At 47.7% G+C, this 24,631-nt stretch overlaps 2 protein-coding genes across 8 annotated transcripts in view; one reads left to right on the forward strand and one right to left on the reverse strand.

Annotated features, from left to right (window-relative positions):
- Positions 1 to 24,631, reverse strand: part of PKNOX2 (PBX/knotted 1 homeobox 2) — a 603,376-nt gene that overhangs the window by 535,369 nt on the left and 43,376 nt on the right. For 6 of the 7 annotated variants that reach the window (XM_068238894.1, XM_068238895.1, XM_068238884.1 and 3 more), the window contains one exon: positions 1,549 to 1,716. The exons of the other annotated variant lie outside the window; for it this stretch is intronic. The gene's annotated coding sequence lies outside the window, so the exon portion shown is untranslated. The remainder of the gene's footprint in view (positions 1 to 1,548; positions 1,717 to 24,631) is intronic. 7 annotated transcript variants of the gene reach the window in all.
- Positions 1 to 24,631, forward strand: part of TMEM218 (transmembrane protein 218) — a 101,974-nt gene that overhangs the window by 1,775 nt on the left and 75,568 nt on the right. The window lies entirely within an intron of this gene.

The raw sequence follows: 24,631 nt of genomic DNA on the forward strand, positions 1-24,631 counted from the left end.
TTTTCCAGGTTTTACGGTCTGAAAGGGTGCAAAAAAATTGCACTGCTTTTAGCCCCTAAAATCCGGAAAGAATCATACTGCCAAGGGGGTTAAAGAAAAACATTTCTTTATTACAGCTGACACAAATCCTGCAATAAATCTGCAGTGTGTCTACGTCCAGCTTTCATGGAAGCAGACGTATTGTTAACATCCTGTGTTTACAAATTAGCTGCTCTGTTGTGGCAACCAGCTAACACAACTGAGAGATCAAATTACAGTAGCAATTAGTCGTAGATGAGGGGGGGAATAGACAGACTAAACTCTCTAAATACATACAGGATGCCAGGGCCGGCCTTAGGTTTCACAGCGCCCTGAGCGAAACCTGATTCTTCTGCAGCCAATCACATAAAAAAACGCCGCAAAATGGCAATTTCCACTCGATGAAAAACGCATGAAAGTCACCATGCGATTGCGCTTGCATAATGTGATTTTTGGTGGAAAAGAGCCCTAAGGTAGAAGAGGAAAGGGTTAGCGGATGAGGCAGTGAGCCTCCAATGCTAGCTAAGCTCATCTGAACAGGTGTGTTCTGAGAGTTCGTTTGAAGGTTTCCAGGCTTGAAGCATGACGAACAGGCTGTGGGAGAGAGTTCCAACGGAGAGGTGATGCTCATGAGAAGTCCTGCATGTGTGTTATAATGCTTTGTGTCCTGCTCTTATCTCTCACAGGGGATGTACGAAGCTGCGGCAATATTGCTGTGTGCAGACATTCTAATTCTAATCTAACATCTCACTTATCTGAAATCTCTACAGTGTATGTTTTTCTTAACTCTGTGATTTAAAGCACAACTGTAATCTGGTAAAACAAAAAAGTCATATGCTCACCTAAGAGAAGGGAAGGCTCTGGATCACTTAGAGCCTCTCAGTTCTCTCTGAACCCCCTTGTTCCACCGCTAGGCCTTCGCTCAAATCTCCCGCCGGCTGTGCCTTTGGGTCTCGAGTACTTCCAAAGAACAAACAATTGTAGAGATGGTTTACTTGCAAGGCAGGGTTTCTAGAAAAGGAAACACTCAATGCATATGAGGAGAAGTGCCGCCCTCACTTGGCCTTTACTCAGGAAAAAAACGACTAGATGGAATACTCCAATAGCCTTGCCAAAGGGATAGACTATGAAAGACAGCAAGTAGGAGGCCCCTAATCACTCATATACAGATATAAAAGGTACAACTGAGTCCTACCTTCAATGACGAATGACTTGAAACTTTAAAAAGACAATTTTTTGCACTCAACAATGCGTTGCACTGCTAGAAGCAGCTTCCTCGGGTCAGTAGCAGTGCGATTAGATAGCATGTATCAATCTCAGGCACTTATTAACCTTAAAGTTGAAGGCTAGAATTGGGGGTTGGCGGTGGAGATGAGGGGACGCAGAGAGGGCCAGGCAAGACACTAAGGGATCCACAGCCCTCCCCCCCCCCACTAAGGTGAGTATCTACGTGTTTTTAACGTTTGCCCTGATTCAAGAAAGCACAGAGCAGCATTAACAAACCACGCTATTATTTTCAATAAAAAGTACCTTTTGTCTCATTGAATAAAGTAATGTTGTCCCTCCAGGATTCCTCCTCGGAAGCGGAAGTTGCAGGGGGACACTCGCCCCGGCTGCAGGAACATCGGGAGAACGTTGTGTTCATGTCACTGCAGACTGCAGGCACAACAGTGTCCTTCCCATTCAGATCGATGTATCCTGCCGAGTGAGATAAGAGGAGCAGTACTTGAGACAATAGATAACCGCAGTACAGCAAAACTAGGCAGCTAAGGGTGCCCATACATTACTCGATATTGCTGACCGATCAACCTTCCAATTCAATAATTTTATCAAATCAGAAGAGAATCGCCACTGCAACATGGCCACCCAATCGATCTTTAAATTGTTTTTTGCCCAATATCTGCTGGCGGGAAAATCTTGGTCACAAGGGCTCAAACAGGCGTTCTGCGTTAATGGTGGTGGTCCTCAGAATAGACGGACCCCAGCCATCCCCGCAAGTGTGTAAGTGCACCCCCCCCCCCCCCCCATGCCCGTGCTCAGTGTAAAAGTCTCACCTGTCCGCCTCCTCCAGTGTCCACCGTCACCGCGAGCACCTGTTCCATGTTGTGACATTATTACATTCGCTGAATAATCTGGTATAGGTGCTTGCGGTGGCAGCAGACACTGGAGGAGGCCATAAGAAGCTCCAGCGGAGAAGTAAGACTTTAACACTGACGGGCACGGGGGCAGCATGATTGGCAGAGGCCTCAAACCTGGTACAGCCAGTCATAGGATGACTGGGGTTCAAATTCAGAAAAGGGGGTGGAGCCACAAACAGCCAATCAGATTTGTTTAATTGATTTTAATGGGAAAATTCAAATTGCTTCCATTCTTGCATTATTGAAGCCAAGGACCCCAAAGCTCACAAACATGGCCATTGAGTCTTTGGGTGTTAGGGACAGGAAAAGTAGGCGGAGCCAACAACCAAATACATACCCGAGCAATGCCGGGTCATCCGCTAGTTAGTATATATTTATCTCATCGTGCCATAGGTCACTTCGGAATCTCCCTAAGATTTCCGTTTATGCACAGATGCCCTGGTGCCCTGCTTTGTAAAGGTAACAACTAGTTAATGATCGTAATGTGCTGATTTCGCATAACATTTTGTAATTACAATGACTTATAGTTATGAATTTGAAATTGAATTGATTTTGCATAATCCATTTGGAGATGTTGCATGTTATGCAAAATTATGAACATGGCAGTTGGAAACAATTTTTCACGTAAGTTGCAAAAAAACGTTCACGCAACGTTTGGCCGGGACAATAGCGGGAATAAAAAAAAAAATTTCAAAAAGACATCATTTTTAAGAAAATCGATTTTAAAAATTGCCCCTCAAAAAGTTTTTATACTCAGTAAAATGAGATATACGGTACTCTTTAACATATACCTAGTTTCAAGTTCTAAATACTTATTTTACATGGAAGAAGGGGAAGAGCCCTCTGTACATGGTATGGACAAATGGCCTGGGGAAGGCTTTGCAGCAGCTCTCTTCCACATCTCCCTGCATCCACTCTGGACCTCCTCTACCACTCCAGGCTGAACACCAGAGCATTAAAGATCGCAAACGACCGCTCACACCCAGGCTACCTCTTGTTTAATCAGCTCCCCTTGAGCCGGAAGCTCCGGTTCCAAACCATCTACACCAGGACCTCAAGACACAAGAACAGCTTCTTTCCCTCGGCTGTCAACCTCCTGAACTCTCTCCATGGAAATGGCAATCCTCACCCCACAATACCATGACGCACTGAAGCACTCTGCACATAGACGGCGCTTCAGCTTAAGCATACCTTTTGGTTGTTTTAGTATTGTAACCTATGCCACACTGTCTTCCTCTGCATAAAGGTCATATAATGTTCTGTATTCTGTAAATGGTCTGTTCCTATTGCATGTCCTGTCCTGCATCTGTAACTATATTGTGTATCAGTACCCTGTACGTGCCAAGCCCAATTCCGGGCACGACCCAGTCGTGCTTGGCGAAATAAAAGTTTCTGATTCTGATCATGGACCATGCAGCTGGTATAGCTCAGGGTGTGGAGCCCCATGTGGTGTGGGCTTTGAATTCTAGCTATACCAGCCTGTATGGGTGACAAGGGCAGCTTGGGAGGGAGGACCCCATGTTGTCCGTTTTCCTAAAATGCATACAATTACTATCCAAAACTCAGTCCAGGTAGTCCTCGGTTAACGAACGAGATAGGGACTGTAGGTTCGTTCTTAACCTGAATTTGTTCTTAAGTCGGAACACTGTGCCATCTCTGTCTCCTGTACCTCCTCTGTGCCTCCAGTGTCCCCCTCTGTGTCACCTCTGCCCTCTGTACTTCCTCTGTGCCTCCAGTGTCCCCCTCTGTGTCACCTCTGCCCTCTGTACCTCCTCTGTGCCTCCAGGGTCCCCCTCTGTGTCACCTCTGCCCTCTGTACCTGCTTATACAAGTTTAAAAGTAATTTTTTCTATGACTTTTTTAAAATCAAATTTTCTCAAAAACTACAAGTCCAATTTGAAAAAAAATGTTTTTGACTTGTTCCCATGGAAACAGAGAATCCATGCCGTTCGTATCGGCGGGCCGTTCGTAGGTCGGGCGTTCATAAGTCGGGGACTACCTGTACTCTGTATATATGAAAGAGTAAAACAGCAAAATGTCATTTTTCCAAGTTTAAAGAACATTTATTCTGTGAATTTACGGAAATCGATTTTCTCAAGAACTACAAGGATGTTTGTGAGAAACACAATTTTTGACTTGTTTTGTAATTTCCGCATTTTTGTGTAATTATGCATAATCGCAAAATGAAAGAAAATAATATGACAGTTATGTGTGAAATTAATTATGAATTTGATGGAAATTTTGCAATACGATTTCGCATCTTAATTGCAAATTATGATGCAAAATTACGATAATGTGAAATGTGAACTCAACACTCTAAAGAGGGAAGATCAATGACATGCAAATATTTCAGAGCTCATGCAGCATTATGTAAATTTGAATGTAGATTTATACAGCTTGAAAATGGACCAATCATTTTAAACCCTTTTGGGACTTGATTGGTCAATCTTCAAGTTGTATAAATTTGCATACAAACTGACATAATCCTGCATGAACTCGGAAATAGTTGCATCTCATTGATCGTCCCTACTAGTAACAACAATTTTGCCCAGATCTCCGCTTTAAAGCGGACCTGAACACAGAATTTCCTCTCTGCTCTAAAAGATGTGCAACAGCATAAAATCCTTTAAAGAAAAGCAGTTCTTTGTTACAGCTGATACAAATCCGGCAATACATCTGCAGTGTGTCTACTTCCTGCTTTCATGTAAGCAGACAAAGGGTTAAAGTGAACCTGAGATGAGGGTTGATAAAAGATTCATACATACCTGGGGCTTCCTCCAGCCCCCTTCATGCAGATCACTCCTTGCCGCGGTCTAAAGCCTGCTAGATCGTCCAGTATCAGCCCAGTTCTCTGCGGCCAGTTGGTCAAGCATGCTCCCCCGTTTCGCTCCTGCGGCTAAGAGCGATCTGTGCCTGTGCCGCAATACTGCGCAGGCATAGAATGCTCCCGGCAACGGGAGAGTGGCGGGGCAGGTGCAAACGGCCGGGCCACGCATGCTCAGTACGCCTGACTGGCCTGCGGAGAACGAGGCTCAGACCAGACGATCTAGAAGACTTTAGACCGCGGCGAGGGAGCGATCTGCATGGAGGGAGCTGGAGGAAGCCCCAGGTACGTATAAAACTTTTATCAATGCTCATCTCAGGTTAATTTTAACATCCTGTGATTACAAATTAGCTGCTCTGCTGTAGCAGAGAAGATTCCTGGGCAGGCACAGCTGAGAGATCAAATTACACTTGTGATTAGTCACAGATGAGGGGGAATTAGACAGTCTAAACTCTCTAAATACATACAGGGTGGATTTCTCTGTTTTCCTTCTGTCCTGTGCAAGAGTTCCGGTCCACCTTAAGTTGAGTAAAGCAGCTCAGTCCCGCCTGTAGTATACAGTATATGGCTTCAGCAGACGCAGCCGAATGTGTTTGGCATTCTCCCGTGACTCCAACGCTGCAGTTTTCTCGCCAATAATTTGGTTTATGGCGTGAGCTTACCGAACCGTTCTCACAACCTTCAGCGCATATATTTACCGACAAGTGACATTTTACAAGACGTATCTTTTTCTCTTAATGGGCTCATTCAGATTTGCTGTAGCTTAGACATTTAAAGGGAAATTGGAGAGAAAATCCCCGCTGTTGACCCGGGCCCGGTCCGCGGGAGTAATATCCCAAAAGCTGGCTAAGAAATGAGATATTAATAAGTATTTGTAACATAAAGCGCAGCTGTTGTTTGAAAGGATGCCATTGCTTGGCTCTTCTTCTTTTGTGTAAACTAATAAGGATTTTATTACAGAAAATTGAGTCCCAAAGACTTGCAGAATAAAAGGGGATTTTCTGGGAAACAAAACTGTCAGAGAATTACCGTGCGTTGGGAAAAGGACCAGAGAGAATGGCTCAATTCTGGCCTAAATTCCCCGTCAACCCACCTGTAGTAATCTGTTTATGATGGGAAGTTTACGCCTTCCGCTTTCAGTTAAAGAGACACTGAAGCAGAAAAAAAATGATATGATTTCTATGTGTAGTACAGCTCAGAAATAAAACATTAGGAGCAGAGACATACGTCTAATTTGTTTCCAGTACAGGAAGAGTTAAGAAGCTCCAGTTGTTATCTATGCAGAAGAGCCATTGAGCTCCACGACTTTCAAAGTCGCAGAGAGCTCTGTCTTCTGAAGCTTATTATCTCCTCAACTGTCAGTCACTGTATTGTTTTTTTTCTGCAGAAGACAGTTCAGAAGTTCACTGGTCTGCTCTGTAAAATCATTTAGAATGCTGAGCAGTGTGTAAACAGCAAATATTAGAGAATGATGCAATATTATAAAAAAAAAACATATAACTGAAAATAAAAACATGAGGATATTTTATTTGCTACTAATGTTCTAGTAATTATCTGTACTACACAACCAATTCATTATACCATAATTTTTTCTTCACTTCAGCGTCTCTTTAAAGGGAGGGAACCAGAGACGAAGCACCCTCGTGTATTTCACCATATATATCAGTGGGAACATTAGAGAAAACACCTACCCTGCTCTCTGTTTCATTCTTCACTGCTCTGCCTGCTTGTTATCAGCCCTGATAAAATCCCCGACTGAGCATTCAGTCTGGCTTTGCTCAGGAATCATTATAGCTGAGTCTGTCTTCTCTGATGTCTTTTCAAGCCCAAGCCTGCCCCCTTCTAGCTCTGCTATAATGACTCAGTTATGGTGATTCCTGAGCAAAGCCAGACTGCATGCTCAGTCGGGGATTTTATCAGGGCTGATTAAAAGCAGGCTGAGCAGTGAAGGATGAAACAGAGAGCAGGGTAGGTGTTTTCTCTAATGTTCCCACTGATATATATAGTGAAATACACGAGGGCGCTTCGTCTCTGGTTCACTTTAAGGTGCTCCTCGAGTCACACTGTGGGTAAAGCTTAATAACTTGCAGAGCTCACAAGTTCACTGAAGTTGGGTGAATATTTTGTTCAGTTGAAGAAAAGAGAGGTCAAAAAAGGTGGCAGATGGGCCCTTTGACACTCACTAGGCGCCAGGCACCTGCTTAGGTTGCCTGGTGGATGATCCTGCTCTGACATGAAGAGATCCTTATGGGGAATATTAAATAGGTTAAATTGAGAAGAAGTATTAACCACTTACGGACCACGGGCATAACCCCCCCCCCCCCCCCCCTCCCCTGGTGACCAGGCCATTTTTTTTACAAATTAGGCCACTGCAGCTTTAAGGCCTTGCTGCAGGGCCGTACAACTCAGCACACAAGTGATTTCCCCTCCCCCCTTTTCTGCCCACCAGCAGAGCTTTCTGTTGGTGGGCTGTGATTGCTCCCCCAATGTTTATTTATTTTTTAACAAATATTTGTTTATTTTTTCAATAAATTGTGCCTTTTTTTTTTTTTTAACATACCCTCCCTCCATCCCCCCGCCAGCCAGTCAGTGCGAATGGCTGTCATAGGCTTCAGCCTATGATAGCGGATCGCTTCCCTGCCGCCCAGGGGTCAGCCGTCACACGGAGCTCTGTCATTCAAGCGGAGATGCGCATGCATCGGCGCGCGTGATCTCCTGCAAAACCCCGCCCCAGGACATCACGCCAATTGGCGTGGAGTGGTCCTGACTCCTGGGCCTGCCCCGCCTTTACTCCAATCGGTGTACAACGTTTGGCAAGGGGTTAAAGGGGTGTGGCCACCTACCAAACAGCACAATTCATTAGGCCTACGCACACTCACACGTGCACAGAATCTCACTGCCTAAAAGCCACAAAAATGAAAGCAATACTATAGCGAGTATGTATTATCTCGGTGATATTGTTCTGGGCGTGGGGAGAAGCCAAGATACGGCTCCCCTCGCTCTCAGGGAATATAACAAACATATTCCCCTGCTGATAACCTGGTGGCGTAACTCAGGGTTTGGTTACTGCCGGCACCCGATTTACAGTGTTTTCTTCTTAGCGCCGCTATAGCCATAATAATATTACGGTCTATGGTGGCACGTGTCAGCGCGGGAGTGAGGGAGCCAAAATGACCTGCTAAAAAAAACCTTAGATACTCCATCAATGGAGAGGGAAAGCTCTGGATCCCATAAAGTCTACCGGTCCTTGTGGTTCCGGTGCCGGGCCCCGGTGAAGTTCTTCAACCACCGTGGTCAAATATGTCTTAGGCCCTTCTTGGAACAAATGGATCCATACTGCGGACATGTGAGTCGGGCTTGCGCATGTGCAGTGGGGATGCGCCCGTCTTTGGAAGCATTCGAGGACGCAAGTGCTTCTTAAGGCTTCAGGGGTCTCAAAGGTGTTAAATTTGACGGGGGGGGGGGGGGGGGCACTGGTGGAACGAGGGGATAGAGAGATATACGCAAAGGCTCTATGGGAGGTGGCCATATTTATTTCCTTTTAAAGGGACTCTGTAATTAAAAAAAAGTTCCCCTGGGGGGTACTCACCTCGGGAGGGGGAAGCCTCGGTGTCCCAATGAGGCTTCCCCCATTCCTGTAGCTGCAGGAAGTCCAGCGCTGGCTCCCCCGAAGTCTCCGTCAATCCTGGCTCAACAAGCCTGACAAGCTAGATTTATTTACCTTCCCGGCTCCAGCGGGGGCGCTGTTGTGGCTCTCCGCACAGAGATAGGTGGAAATAGCCGATCTTTATCGGGCCCGCTCTTCTACGCAGGCACAGGAGACTTGTGCCTTCGCAGTAGAGTGGGCCGACAGTGATCGGCTATTTCCGCCTATCTCCGAGCGGAGAGCCGAGGAGGACGGGGGAAGCCTTGATAGGATCCGGAGGCTTCCCCCACCCGAGTTGAGTACCCCCCAGGGGAGGTTTTTCTCAGTACAGAATTTCTTTAAGGCTAGTTACACACCAGGATGTTGCGTTTAGGGGATGTTATAGGGCACATAACATGCCCCTAACGCAACGCCTGGTGCTCTCTGGTGTGGACGTCGGAGTGAGCCGCGTTGTGCAGCTCACTCTGGCGTACGTGATGCCGTGATGCGTACTCTTGGACGCTTGCGGCATCACATGGTCCCGCCCGGCCAATCGCCGCACAGAGCGGCCGCACCAGGAAGTAAACATTGCACGTCATTTATTCTATTGGCGCCTCTGGAAAGCTTCTACATATTGCTAAGTCCACCCTGGGTGGAGGGTTGTACCCATCTTCTTCCCATCTACAGAGAGCGACTTTTAATTCTGAGTGGGGTCAGGTTAATCTCCCCACCTGCCTTCACAGTGGTTGCCTAATGGTAACCCTGGTTTGTGAGTATTAAATTGTTATATTACTCATTATTAATTATCATCTATACAATATCACACTATTGGGCTCTTGGTGTCCCCCCTCCCTTTATCTACTGGACCCAGCGCCCGCTATTTATTGGGCACCGCGGGCCAAAATTTCACCTCAATACGGCTATTTCAATGGGCGCCCTTATTGTCTGTTCTGCCTCACATGACCGTTATCAACCAATCAGATGCGTAGAGGGCTAGCAGTGAAGGAGGATTACATTCCTTAATAGTCAGAATCAGGGCTGGGCCAAGGCAAGAGAGGCACCAGCCTCAGGGCCCAGTGTAGGAGGGGCGCAGAGCGGGGCCGAGACAGAGACGAGAGAGGCTCCAGCCTCAGGGTACAGGGTAGGAGGGGGCGCACAATTCATTCAGCTATCATTCCCCTATTGTGTTTGAAGCAAAGAGAAATAAGAAAAGTGGATACATGGCAGTGACTGTAAGCCAGATAACTAGAGATGAAGGTGGGGTGCCTCTTAGTCTAATAGCAATCAGTGTGTGACTGACAGCTGGGGTGGGAGGGATGGAGGGGCGCACTTTGGTGTCTCAGCCTTGGGTGCTGGAGGACCTTGTCCCGGCTCTGGTCAGAATAAATAGAGAGTAAATAGGCTCAGGACATGATATCCAGACATCTGGGGGGGAAGAGGGGTGCTGAAATCTGGGTAAGTTAGAGAGCAAACAAATATGATTATGAACATAGAAGAGAAGAAAGATGGAGGCACTGTTGAAGCAAATGAGGTACCTTTAATCCACGGTGATGCAGACAACGGGGTACACAGTGGGGGTGAGGGGGGGTGCCTGACAGCTGTTTCGCTAAATAAGCCCCACCCCCACTGTGTACCCCGTTGTCTGCATCACCGTGGATTAAAGGTACCTCATTTGCTTCAACAGTGCCTCCATCTTTCTTCTCTTCTATGTTCATGTATGCTTCTGAGAGCACGTTTTAGCCTTGGTACAGATCCGGTGTCATACTGCCCCTGGTTCATCTGGTGCCAGTCTTTTACCTTCCCACATTAAATATGATTATGACAACAGATATTTATACCTACAGAAATGAAGGAGCTGAGTAGTTAGCTTAAATAAGTGGAAGGCCCTTCTAGGCCCTATTTTATCCATGATTTCACTTTACAAGCGAAATAAATAGGCAAAATCGCTCAACTTTACAACCCCCGTGTGCGTTTATCTCGTTATCGCCCCAGACCGTACAGCGCTGTGAACTTTTTGGCACCGACAGCATCATAATACCCACTAATTATATCAGCCAGGCCCATTCATCCAGTCTGATCTTAATTTGCGGCGTTTTCATTGATTAAAGGGTTATTTTAAGCCCAGTGGGTTTCTTGGTGAATTTTTCGAAGGAACGAGCATTAGCCCATTATTGGTAGCTGGATAACACTCTGCGCGCTTGTGAGGTTAAACAGTATCGTGTGAGATGTATATGCCATAATACATTATTTGCTTTTGTAATTAACTGCATTACTGATTATGGAAATGAAGCCTTAGGGAACGCGCGCTTTTAATAATGCGTTACGTCTCCGAATGATGATTGCATTGCCGCCTGCTGTTCCCACTTGTCACCCGGAATGAATGACGCCCTCCGACCGGCCAATCCCGGCGCCACGATGCCGAGGAGACGCCTGACATCCCGCGCCTATAGCTCAATGTCACGAGATTGTGTTATGTTCACATATCACCCCTGTCAGATCCATAAGAGGCTTCATGAGCCGTGGCACATTTTGCCAATAGTCGTGCCACGTTTTACACGAACGCCCTTAAAGCATATCTGTACTTAAAAGGACACTGAGGTAGTTCCACGTGTTTGAATCCACCACCCTCCCCTGGGAGAAAAGTGTTTACCAAAGGTACTCTTCCCGTTTCCCGTTTCCTCATTTGTAAACTATGGCATTGTGCGGAGCTGCAGTTTAACCCAGCCCGCTTGTGACAGGGACAAGACAGCTGCTCGTTGTGTTCAGTGCTGAATGGAAAGAACCTGAGAAGTCCTGGAAAGTAGATTATTTGTCTGGAGTTCCCAGAGATATAGGATTTAGTGCATTGGGGAAGTATAATATGTAAAGTGGAACTTTACCGAAAGATATACCGTATTTTTTGGACCATAAGACGCACTTTTCCTCCCCCAAACATGGGGGGGAAAAGTGCCTGCGTCTTATGGTCCGGATGCAGCAATTTCTACCCGTATCCAGTTGTCACCCCTTTTAAATCTTGTGTCCCAGTGACTGTCCAGACCTCCCGTCTGTGTAAGGAATCTGTGTATGGCTTGCACAGCATGTATTGCTGGATGTAACGAGTGTAGGTGTCCCCGTATCTTTCCCGTCCCGCCCCTCTATTCCGGTGCGTTCCCGCCCCCTGTCCTCAGCTGTCCCGTCCCCTCTAACTACTTTCCCCGGCTCTCTATGGGTTACGTGAGGAGTGTCAAGGCATAGGCTTACCGCTGGATGTTAGCGCTGTCAGCAGTAATCTTCCGTGCTAAAGCCGCCGGGTGGTCCGTGCATGCTGCCAAAGCCTTCCTCCCTTCACTTCCGCTTTCATCACCAATGCGGAAGTGAAGGGAGGAAGGCTTTGGCAGCATGCACGGACCACCCGGCGGCTTTAGCACGGAAGATTACCGCTGACAGCGCTAACATCCAGCGGTGAGCCTATGCCTTGACACTCCTCACGTAACCCATAGAGAGCCGGGGAAAGTAGTTAGAGGGGACGGGACAGCTGAGGACAGGGGGCTGGAACGCACCGGAATCGAGGGGCGGGACGGGAAAGCCCCGGGGACACCTACACTCGTTACATCCAGCAATACATGCTGTGCAAGCCATACACAGATTCCTTACACAGACGGGTGACGAAGAAGATACGTTTCACAGGGGGACAGACGAGTACAGTGGTTACTTAGTACCGCACAGGGCATTTTAAAGGACGGGGGGGGGGGGCAGTTAATAGTACATGGGTGGCATCTAAAAGCACACAGCGGGCACTTAAAGAACTCAAGGGGCTCTTTGAAAGACACAGGGGACACTTTAGAGAATACATGAGGCACTTTAAAGGACACAGAGGGCACTTAAGACAACAGGGGGTGGGCACTTTAGAGGACAAAGGGGCCACCTAAGAGGACAAGGGGGGCATTTAAGAGGACGCAAGGGGACAGAGGAGGACAGTGGAGGTCACAAGGGAGACACTAAAGGTACAAATGGGACACAGGGACACAAGAGGTACAAGGGGGATATATAAATTGGGGAGGGGAGAAGATCCACAAGATGCCCCTACACCATAGATGCACCAGGTTTAGTATTTTTCTTTTTCCCTGGATTTTGTCCTCTAAACCTAGGTGCGTCTTATGGTCCGGAGCGTCTTATGGTCCGAAAAATACGGTATTAGTAGGCAGGGATGGGCTCACGACTAATCAAGAGTCCATAAGGACTCAAATTCGTAATTAAAATGAGCCGTAATTGCCGCAGCTGTGCGGCTGGATGATAAGGGGTTATTTACCCACAATTCCGCCGTCCTGCCTGCGCTCCAAATAGCTTGCATGTATCCAAGCCGGAAGGAGGAAGTGTGCCGTGGTGAGGCTTGCAACGCATCCAATAGGACGCGTGCAAGCTCTATGGAGCGCAGGCAGGACGGCAGGAATTGTGGGTAAATAACCCCTTATCATCCAGCCGCACAGCTGCGGCAATTACGGCTCATTTTAATTACAAATTCGAGTCCTTACGGACTCGAAATTAGTCGTGAGCCCATCCCTGGTAGTAGGGGGAAAAATTAAATCAATACATGGCAGAAGTGATTGATATTCACCATCTAATTTGTTCATGTTAATTGATCCACCGTGAGCCTGTAGGTCATAATCTTCACTGCAGACAAGGAACACACACACACACACACACACACACACACACACACACACACACACACACACACACACACACACACACACACACACACACACACACACACACACACACACACACACACACACACACACACACACACACACACACACACACACACACACACACACACACACACACACACACACACACACACACACACACACACACACACACACACACACACTGCTTCATTGGCAGTTGGAAACAGCCATCATTTCCCACAATGCAACGATGTTCACAGACTGGAAACTATCAGGACCATGGCCCTAAAATCCCACTGTGGGAGAGGCTTTACCACAATTTCTCCCATACAGATGTTCCTAATGTTCTTTTTAAGAAAAGGTAAAGATTTCTTGTGGAAAAGAGGGTATCGGCTACTGATTGGGCTGAAGTTCTATCCTGGGTTCCTCTTACGGCTTGTTGGAGGCCTGACAGCCTCTATACAGCATTCTGTCTCCGTGGCAATGCAGTAAGGCTGAGTTCACACTACGTCGGATTTGTACCCGATCCATTGTGATGTATGCGCTGTATGGTTTGGAGAGCCTGTAGAAGAATTGGTATCAAATGATCGGTGATGGAATCTACTGTCCAAAAGAATGCGTGTCGTTGGATTTTTTTTCACAGCAGACAAAAGCTGAGAAGGTCAGTGTGAGCCTGTCTATAGAAAATCATTGCGGTGTTCGACACTTTAGATTTGAACCCCCTGTTCAGTAAATAAACATAAAATTCAGTACACTGTGTGAAATGGGTCGAAGTAGTAAAAAGTCTGGTTTAACAATCACAGCTTCTTTCCTGCAAAGGTTTGAATTTCTCCAGGTCACGATATATCGCCCCAAAAATATACAGCAGAGTCCCTAATATCCGGAACCGGCCGGGATCGCTTGCTGTCGGATAAATGTGCTTGCCAGCCTAAAAAAAAAACACAACCCCCCCAAATACTTACAAAGCCTCCAGCAATGTCTAGTAGCCTTTCATCTGTCACATGATCAGCTGTTCCCCAGTCAGCCATTGTTACACCTGCATAGTGAGATCTGTCACATGATCAGCTGTTCTCCCTGTATGGTGAGATCTGCCACATGATCAGCTGTTCCCCAGTCAGCCATGGTTTCCCCTGCATGGTGAGATCCATCACATGATCAGCTGTTCCCCAGTCAGCTGAAGTTTTGCCTGCATGGTGAGATTTGTCACATGATCAGCTGTTCCCCAGTCAGCCGTGGTTTCTCCTGCATGGTGAGATCTGTCACATGATCAGCCGTTCCCCAGTGCTTAGTGAGATCCGACACATGATTAGCCGTTCCCCAGTGCATAGTGAGATCCGACACATGATCAGCCGTTCCCCAGTCAGCGCGGTTTCACCTGCATGGTGAGATCCATCACATGATCAGCTGTTCCCCAGTCAGCCGTGGTTTTGCCTCCAATACCAGTTACCTGGCAGCTCTGCTGATCTATTTGGCTGCAGTAGTGCCTGAATTACACCAGACACAAGCATGCAGCAAATCTTGTCAGATCTGACAATAATGTCAGAAACACCTGATCTGCTGGATCCTTGTTCTGGGTCTATGGCAAAAGGTATTAGAGGCAGAGGATGAACAGGACAGCCAGGCAACTGGTATTTCTTAAAAGGAAATAAATATGGCAGCCTCCATATCATTCTCACCTTGGGTTCACAGCCGAGAGGACTGGTTATCGGATTCAGTAGACGGATCACTCCATAGCCGGGACATAGAGTCAGGAGGACCGGTTACCGGATTCAGCGGACGGATCGCTCCATAGCCAGGACATACAGCTGGGAGAACCGGTTACCGAATTCAGCGGACGGATCGCTCCATAGCCGGGACATAGAGTCAGGAGGACCGGTTACCGGATTCAGTAGACGGATCGCTCCATAGCCGGGACATAGAGTCAGGAGGACCGGTTACCGGAATTCAGCGTACGGATCGCTCCATAGCCAGGACATACAGCTGGGAGGACCGGTTACCGGATTCAGCGGACGGATCGCTCCATAGCCGGGACATACAGCGGGGAGGACCGGTTACCGGATACAGCGGACGGATCGCTCCATAGCCAGGACATACAGCGGGGAGGACCGGTTACCGGATACAGCGGACGGATCGCTCTATAGCTGGGACATACAGCGGGGAGGACCGGTTACCGAATACAGCGGACGGATCGCTCTATAGCCGGGACATAGAGTCAGGAGGACCAGTTACCGGATTAAGCGGACACATCGCTCCATAGCCAGGACATACAGCCGGGAGGACCGGTTACCAGATTCAGCGGGCGGATCGCTCCATAGCCGGGACATACAGCGGGGAGGACCGGTTACCAGATTCAGCGGGCGGATCGCTCCATAGCCGGGACATAGAGTCAGGAGGACCGGTTACCGGATTCAGGGGCGGATCGCTCCATAGCCGGGACATACAGCCGGGAGGACCGGTTACCAGATTCAGCGGGCGGATCGCTCCATAGCCGGGACATAGAGTCAGGAGGACCGGTTACCGGATTCAGCGGACGGATCGCTCCATAGCCGGGACATAGAGTCAGGAGGACCGGTTACCGGATTCAGCGGACGGATCGCTCCATAGCTGGGACATAGAGTCAGGAGGACCGGTTACCGGATTCAGCGGACGGATCGCTCCATAGCTGGGACATACAGCGGGGAGGACCGGTTACTGGATACAGCGAACGGATCGCTCCATAGCCGGGACATACAGCGGGGAGGACCGGTTACCGGATTCAGTAGACGGATCGCTCCATAGCCGGGACATACAGCGGGGAGGACCGGTTACCGGATTCAGCAGACAGATCGTTCCATAGCCGGGACATACAGCCCGGAGGACCGGTTACCGGATTCAGTGGAAGGATCGCTCCATAGCCGGGACATACAGCCAAGAGGACCGGTTACCGGATTCAGCGGACGGATCGCTCCATAGCCGGGACATACAGCCAAGAGGACCGGTTACCGGATTCAGCGGACGGATCGCTCCATAGCCGGGACATACAGCCGGGAGGATCGGTTATCGGATTCTGCTCTGAACACTTCCTATAGGAATCCTCTGCACATTTCTCATTGTGAATCCATCATATCACTATATGTAAGTGTAGCCGGATTAGAACACCAATTAGGCTGATATGGATAATGGACCATTAACCCCCCACTGATACACCTCAGGTCATTGCGCTCGCACCCTGCGGCGATACTGCCAGATAAATGATGTTTGCGCTGGAGACAATCTTCTGGGGGGAAAGCACAGAGCTGCGAGGACGCCGATGATCTTTTAACACCTTCTTCTCCTTCACAGGCTGGAGTGGTAGCATCTCTGCAAAAGTATAACTGAGGATTTTTACTGCGCAGATTTATCTTAAATGCATCTTTCCCCCCCCCCCCCCCCCCATTGATCATGGATACTGGGAGGTTATGTTTGTGGTGTATGGATACCGGGAGATGTCTGAGTGTGTGGTGGTGGTTGGGGGGGGGGGGGGGGGGGGGGGGGAGACAGCCTAGTCTGAAGCCTTGTACATACATACATACAAGGACTGTCGCCGGGACCGGTACTCATTCTCTTGGGTGGCAGTTTGAGGCAAAGTTCTGTACACATTCATTGCTAGCCTGCAGACTAGCGACACATCTGTTACTATGGAGGAGAGATTACATACAGAGCACGACAGAGCGGCTTCTAGCATGTGGGGTGGGTAGGAGAAAGATAACACAAGAGGATTGGACATTACTAAAGATCAGGTCCAAAGACATAAAAATAACACATGTACTGGCAAACTGTAGATTTCCTTGCAAGCTTTTGAAACATTAAGGCTTTGTTCACACGGGCGAATGTCGTCGTTCAGGGATGTGGTTTACCTCCGGGATCGGACGACGCCTGAATGGGAGTGTTCATCTCAATGTGTTTACTGTCAATTGCCAGGGATTGCTCGAACGTTGCGGTCGAAGTTTGAAGCTTCCACGATGCATGTAGCGTCCTGCAACGATTGCATTCAGCAGTCCACACCTGATAGCGTTCTGTGCCTACTACAACAGAAGGAAGGGGGGGGGGGAGAAGGGGGCGCACACGGCTGAGCCTCGCATACACAGAAGAGTGTGGCTGGCCAGATTACTATCAAGGATAACGAGAGCGGAGCAGGCAGAGAGGACAGTGAGGGAGCCCACGCACCACAAGGGGCTGGAGAAAGCACCAGGTAAGTATAAATACACTAATAATTCATGTCTCAGGTTTCCTTTAACCTTCTGGGGACCGGCTGCCTAACCCCCCTTAAAGGAAACCTTAACTCTAAAAAAAAAAAAAAAAAAAAAAAAAAGTGAGTTTACCTTACCTGGGGCATCTACCAGCCCCCTGCAGCCATCTTGTGCCCTCGCAGTCACTCACGGCTTCTCCGGTCCCCTGCTGCCAGCTAGTTTTGTTTTTGCCGACTTAGTCGGCGGGCCACCATGCGTACCTTTGCACGCATTCCCGCTCGTGCTGGAAGCTATCGTGGACATTAACAAGTACATATTTGTACAAATTTTTATGCGTAAAAATGTACGTGTTAATGTCCGCGATAGCTTCCTGCACCAGTGGGAATGCGTGTAAATGTACGCATGGCGGCCCGCCAACTCAGAGTCGGCAAAAACTAAACTAGCTGGCGTTGGGGTACCAGAGAAGCAGCGAGTGACTGCGAGGGCACAAGTCCACAATGGGGCTGGAAGATGCCCCAGGTAATTGAAACAATTCAGGAGGAGGACAGTGAAGGAGGAGCAATTAGCCTAAAGGGGGCTGGAGGAAGCCCCAGGTATCTATATCTATATTTTTTTCTCCACTGCCCATCTCAGGTTCACTTTAAATGGACTCTCTGGGGGGGGGGGGGCGGTTTGAAAATAAAAACAAACACTTACCTGGGGCTTCTACCGGCACCCTGTAGCAGTAATGTCCCGTCCTCCAACAATCTGCCGTTCCCCGCCGACCGCAGCATCTCATCCAACTGCGGCTGCGTGTCCGTGGTCGCGCGGGAGCATCGTGAGTTTACTGCGCAGGCGAAGTACAAGAAAACTTCGTACTGCACCTGCGCAGTAAGCTCCCGATGACGTGCACGGGAGCGAGCACTATTCCCCGGCGGCGGGGAACGGCGGATCGTTGGAGGACGACGTGGGACATTACAGCTGCAGGGGGCCGGTAGAAGCCCCAGGTAAGTGTCTGTTATAACACCCCCCCAGAAAACTCCTTTAACGAAAATGATGTGCCAATTGTGAATTTGCAAGAAAGCATTTGCCACACATACAATGGAGACAATGGAGATTTGCACTTCTGTTTAAACATTATGAGATGATGATCGCGTTTGTGATTTAGCATGTGCGAGATAAAGCTTTAGTTATCCACTCCTAGACAGAGGTAACTAAAATGTTTGAAATCTATGCCCTGTTTACTCTGCCTGCTATTCCTGCCAGGGCACACATTGCAATCACTCTCGCCACTCAGTCCTGTTGCTCCCGCTACTCCTGTCAATTCAGCGCCACTGCAGTTTGCTCGCTCAGATGTCTGATAGACAGCAGGATCCGATTTCATTGGTTCCTGACCCCGTGATCACCGTGAGCCAATCACAGTCATCATAGCAGAATTCCAACAAAAAAGGCTTTGGTTTTTAAAGGACAACTGTAGGGAGAGGGATATGGGGGCTGCCATGTTTATTTCCTTTTAAACAAGAACAGTTGCCTAGCAGCCCTGCTGATCCTCTGCCTCTAATATTTTTAGCCATAGACCCTGAACAAGCATGCAGCAGATCAGGTGTCTCTGACATTATTGTCAGATCTGACAAAATTAGCTGCATGCTCGTTTCTGGTGTTATTCAGACACTACCGCAGCCAAACAGATCAGCAGGGACTGCCAGGCAACTATCCTCGTTTAAAAGAAAATAAATATGGCAGCCTCCATATTCTTCACACTTCAGTTGTCCTTTAAGTGGCAGAGCCTTACTGGTGCTCAAAGGGTTAACCAGCCTGGCGGTATGGACGAGCTCAGCTCGTCCATTACCGCCGGAGGCTGCCGCTCAGGCCCTTCTGGGCCGATTTTAATGAAATAAAAAGGAGCACACGCAGCCGGCACTTTGCCAGCCGCATGTGCTACCTGATCGCCGCCGCAGCGCCCAGCGCAGCCGGACTAAACAGTTCCGTCCAGCACTAAGGGCTGGATCGGAGGCGGCTGACGTCAGGACGTCCGCTAACGTCCATGATGTCACTCCGCTCGTCGCCATGGCAATGAGGAAAGCAAAACAAGAAGGGACGCTCATTGCGGCCTTTCTTGTTACTTCTGATCGCCGGAGGCGATCAGAAGTACGCATCAGGAGCGCCCTCTAGTGGGCTTTCATGCAGCCAACTTTTAGTTGGCTGCATGCAATAGTTTTTTTTTTAATAAAAAAAAAAACCAGTCCGGTCGCCAGCCTGGCGATCTTAATAGAACGCCAGGCTGGTTAATAAGGAACTTTGCGTCAGGTGTTCAACTGTTTACATGTTACGCCAAGCTGCGCTTCCATTTTAGTGGCAAACTGTGGGGAACTCCTGGCCAGAGTGGTAGAAGAGGTTGACTGATTATTTTTTACAACCGAAATAACAAGGTAACCATATAAACGGCATTGTAGCCTGTGGCCTCCTCCACGTCCAAACTGACGATGGCTTAACTGGTGTATAGAGTGGCAAATAAAACCCAACCACAAAAACATAAAGAGCCTATTTCAGCATAAATAACACTTTTTTTTCCTGTCAAACAGGCTGTTTTCCCTTTAATAAATGGGGCATGGTAGGGAAATTCTGCTAACGAGATTGGATGGATATAATTGTACCATAGTAAACTACGCCCCCCACTATTTGGCCAGTCACAATGCTTCCTGCTATAGAGGGTGCTGTGATTGGAGAACTGTTCTCTATGAGGTTTCCTGCTGGGTCCCCTAAATAATGTCTGGGTTCCTACATGTCTGGCAATAAAAACAAATATAAACTCTTATATAACTGTGTCAAAACTGTAAGAAGAAAATCCTGTGTATTACCAGTGTAGAGAGAGAGTCCATACCATTCTTCATAAACAGGCCCCTGAGACACAGGAAGAAGCGACAGTGACACACTGTGTCAGGAGGAAGTAGATGGAAGCCATACTTCTCAAACTAAGTGGATTATCTCCCTGAGAGAACCCATCAGGCATCTGCCTGTGCTGTGTGTTACAGCACCACCTAGTGGCCTTATGTGACATAACAACACTTTAGGCCTCTTGCTCACTGCATGCGATTCAGATTCGATTTTGACCCGATTTTACATGCGATTCCGATTTTTAGTTGGTCCTGCATGCTGCGTTTTTTTTTCTGTGTTTTTCTTCTTGTGCTGATAGAATCCAGGGAAAATCGGAATCGTAAATCGGATTTGTGATTTGCAGTGTGCAAGAGGCCTATTAGACTGATTACAATAGAGGTAAATGGTCAATGGCATGCTGGTAGTTCCTCCTTGCATATTAATGCAAGCTGTATGTATCTCAGTTCTGGTCGAATCCAAATCAAGTGCAAATGATTGGAAGAATTCTGAACTGTGCACATTTCACATGAATTCTCTATGATTTGCACCTCATTGACTGTGCATTTCTCGTACGCACCTCGCGATTCTTCCAGTGACCGGCAATTTTTTGGGCGACGAGAGATCGTTTCCTCAATCTCGCGAGGTGGGTACGAGTGCGCAATTAGGTAAATGATGCTTTGCGACGTGCAGGGATATTGACCGGATTTTTAAGATCGACGACTCCCGCGCAAAGTGCCGGGATTGTTTGAACTCTCGTTTGCGCCCGTTGTGTGTCCTCACATGACATTGCGTGCTCCCACGGGCAGGAAGATGGATCGGGTAACCTCGTTCGCCAGGAGGCGTCGCTGTGAGGTTCCCCGATCCATTGTCAGGTGAGTATTTAGCTTTAGATTTGGAGGGGGTTGGCATCCACCATAGAAGCAGGTGCCCTATAGCAGCAATGTAATGCTGCACGGAGCGTGTAAGGGTAATCTGGGTGGTTGTCGGACCCAGAATTATATCTCCCTCTGAGTTGCGACGTCTCGGAGGGGGAATAGTATTTAACGCGGCCGGAGAGTTTTGTGGCAGCAGGTAGAGAGGTCATTTGGCTCACCCGTCACACAACTCACCCACGACACGTACATACGTAAGCTCCACCAAGCCCCTAGACTCTCTGAAGGCCCTAGGCAGCTGCCGAAAGTTTGCCTTGTGGATGATGCGGCTCTGGATCAGATAGAGCCCTCTCTTATCAGATAATGATCAGAGAGGGATTATTATTGTCAGGTTCGATCAGAGGGAGATTTGTCTCTTGGTCGAATCTGCCCATCATCACCTGATGTATGGTCAGTGGCGTCCCCAGGGAATGTGACACCCAGTGCTGATTATTTACAGACTACACCCCCTGCCTCTCCCCCCAACCCCCACCAAAAATTATTTGATAGGAGGGTTGACGTTGACGGGTTGAGGTGTCCTGCAAATTTGGGGGGATTTTGGGGGAAAAGGAAGTCATCAGGATGTGGACGGAGCTAACCGTTATGAAACACTGTACTCTACACAGTGCTGCAGAAGATGTCAGTGCTATATAAATACATAATAATAATAATATGGTAGGACATTAGACTATGACTATGGTAGGATTACATTGTGAGCTCCTCTGAGGACAGTCAGTGACATCACTATGTACTCTGTACAGTGCTGCAGAAGATGTCAGTGCTATATAAATACATAATAATAATAATATGGTAGGACATTAGACTATGACTATGGTAGGATTAGATTGTGAGCTCCTCTGAGGACAGTCAGTGACATGGCTATGTACTCTGTAACGTGCTGCAGAAGATGTCAGTGCTATATAAATACATAATAATAATATGGTAGGACATTAGACTATGACTATGGTAGGATTAGATTGTGAGCTCCTCTGAGGACAGTCAGTGACATGACTATGTACTCTGTAATGTGCTGCAGAAGATGTCAGTGCTATATAAATACATAATAATAATATGGTAATAAATATGACTATGGTAGGATTAGATTGTGAGCTCCTCTGAGGACAGTCAGTGACATGACTGTGTACTCTGTAAAGTGCTGCAGAAGATGTCAGTGCTATATAAATACATAATAATAATATGGTAGGACATTAGACTATGACTATGGTGGGGATTAGATTGTGAGCTCCTCTGAGGACAGTCAGTGACATGGCTATGTACTCTGTAATGTGCTGCAGAAGATGTCAGTGCTATATAAATACATAATAATAATATGGTAGGAAATATGACTATGGTAGGATTAGATTGTGAGCTCCTCTGAGGACAGTCAGTGACATGACTGTGTACTCTGTAAAGTGCTGCAGAAGATGTCAGTGCTATATAAATACATAATAATAATATGGTAGGACATTAGACTATGACTATGGTAGGATTAGATTGTGAGCTCCTCTGAGGACAGTCAGTGACATGACTATGTACTCTGTAAAGTGCTGCAGAAGATGTCAGTGCTATATAAATACATAATAATAATATGGTAGGACATTAGACTATGACTATGGTGGGGATTAGATTGTGAGCTCCTCTGAGGACAGTCAGTGATGTTACCACCATATGCACTCTGTAATGTGCTGCAGAAGATGCCAGTGCTATATAAATACATAATAATAACAATAATATGGTGGGATATTAGACTATGACTATGGTAGGATTAGATTGTGAGCTCCTCTGGAGGACAGTCAGTGACAGGACTATGTACTCTGTAATGTGCTGCAGAAGATGCAGTGCTATATAAATACATAATAATAATATGGTAGGACATTAGACTATGACTATGGTAGGATTAGAGTGTGAGCTCCTCTGAGGACAGTCAGTGACATTACTATGTACTCTGTAAAGTGCTGCAGATTATGTCAATGCTATATAAATACATAATAATAATAATAATATGGTAGGACATTACACTATGACTATGGTAGGATTAGATTGTGAGCTTCTCTGAGGACAGTCAGAAAAGGGGGCACATACAAAAGAGGGGGATGCATAGAGGAGGGGGGATAAAGAGGTAGTGGCACAAGACAGAGAGCCTGGTGGGAGAGGAGAAATGGCAGGAAGACCTCTCACCAGGACTGCAGACATCACCAGTGCTGTTTGGCAGGGACATGCTGTTAAAAGAAGCCACTAAAACCTGAAAACAGGAAAGGGTCATGGGGGAAGACAACAGGGTGGGAGGGGGAGCTGGGAAAAGAGCTAAGATTACCTGCAATCAAGCTAATCTAAACTGCCTGGAGATTGCTTCTCTGCTCACTACAGAAGTTGGCTGTCAGCACCTGCATCGCTGGCTTCTGCAACAGGAGACTGCCCTGCATTATTGATTAATTACACTGATCAGGATAAATAATCAATAGTACAGGGCACTCTGGTATTACAGCAGCCAGTGCATATAGCTACTAATGACAGGCAACTTCTGAAGCACCAAACACATCCTGCCACCTCTCCCTGCTAATGTCCCAGGAGACACATTGCCCACGGGACAGGAAGAGGAAGGGGTTCTAAAGCTAGTGCAGGAAGTAGTACAGTGCAGTGTGGCCCAAACTATGAAAAAAGTCCCATGTGGAAGAACACAGTGACTGAGCACCACAGCGCAGTGTTCTCTCCAGGCCCTTTTGGTGAGCACCCGGCTGTCATCGGCTCACCTCCTCCTATGTTGTGAGCAGAATTGTGGAGATAAGCGCCAGCCCTGCATTCTCTCATCTCGCCCCACCCGGCTACTTTATCATGCCACCCGGCTGGAAAAAACACTGCAGAGGCACCCCTAGGCATGGCAATACACCTGGGGCTGTGAGCACCTGCAGCCTTATGGTCAGTCCGCCACTGTGTATGACTACTTTACCACTACACCAAAAAATTCTGGAGGAAGTTTTGTTTGAAGTCAGTGGGTATAAAAGCCGGAGCCGCACTTTAGCCACGCCGCGAGGGGTTAACCACCGTCTCGCGGCAGCACAATCAGCGGGCCCCTAATTCAAGGCTGCAAATTTGCCAGTGTGACAGGTCTCTGCCTCTACGGCACCCAGGACATGAGCCATAAATCAGGCCGGAGGATGGACGCCTTCCGGAGGCCGCCGGAGTCTCAAGTCAGCATGAAAATGATCATTTAAGGAGGGCCCCGGAGCCGCTGCCCCCCTCCCCTTTGTCACCAATTCTGCCGAGATTTGGAGGAGTGACAATTTACAGCTATTCCTTGTCATTTATACTGTGAATTACAACAGCTGCGGCGTGTGAGACGCGTAAATCACGTCCCTAACACGTCCATTAATATTCCGCAGGAGA

Source organism: Hyperolius riggenbachi, chromosome 6 (assembly GCF_040937935.1).
Source record: "Hyperolius riggenbachi isolate aHypRig1 chromosome 6, aHypRig1.pri, whole genome shotgun sequence".
Lineage (NCBI taxonomy): Eukaryota > Metazoa > Chordata > Amphibia > Anura > Hyperoliidae > Hyperolius > Hyperolius riggenbachi.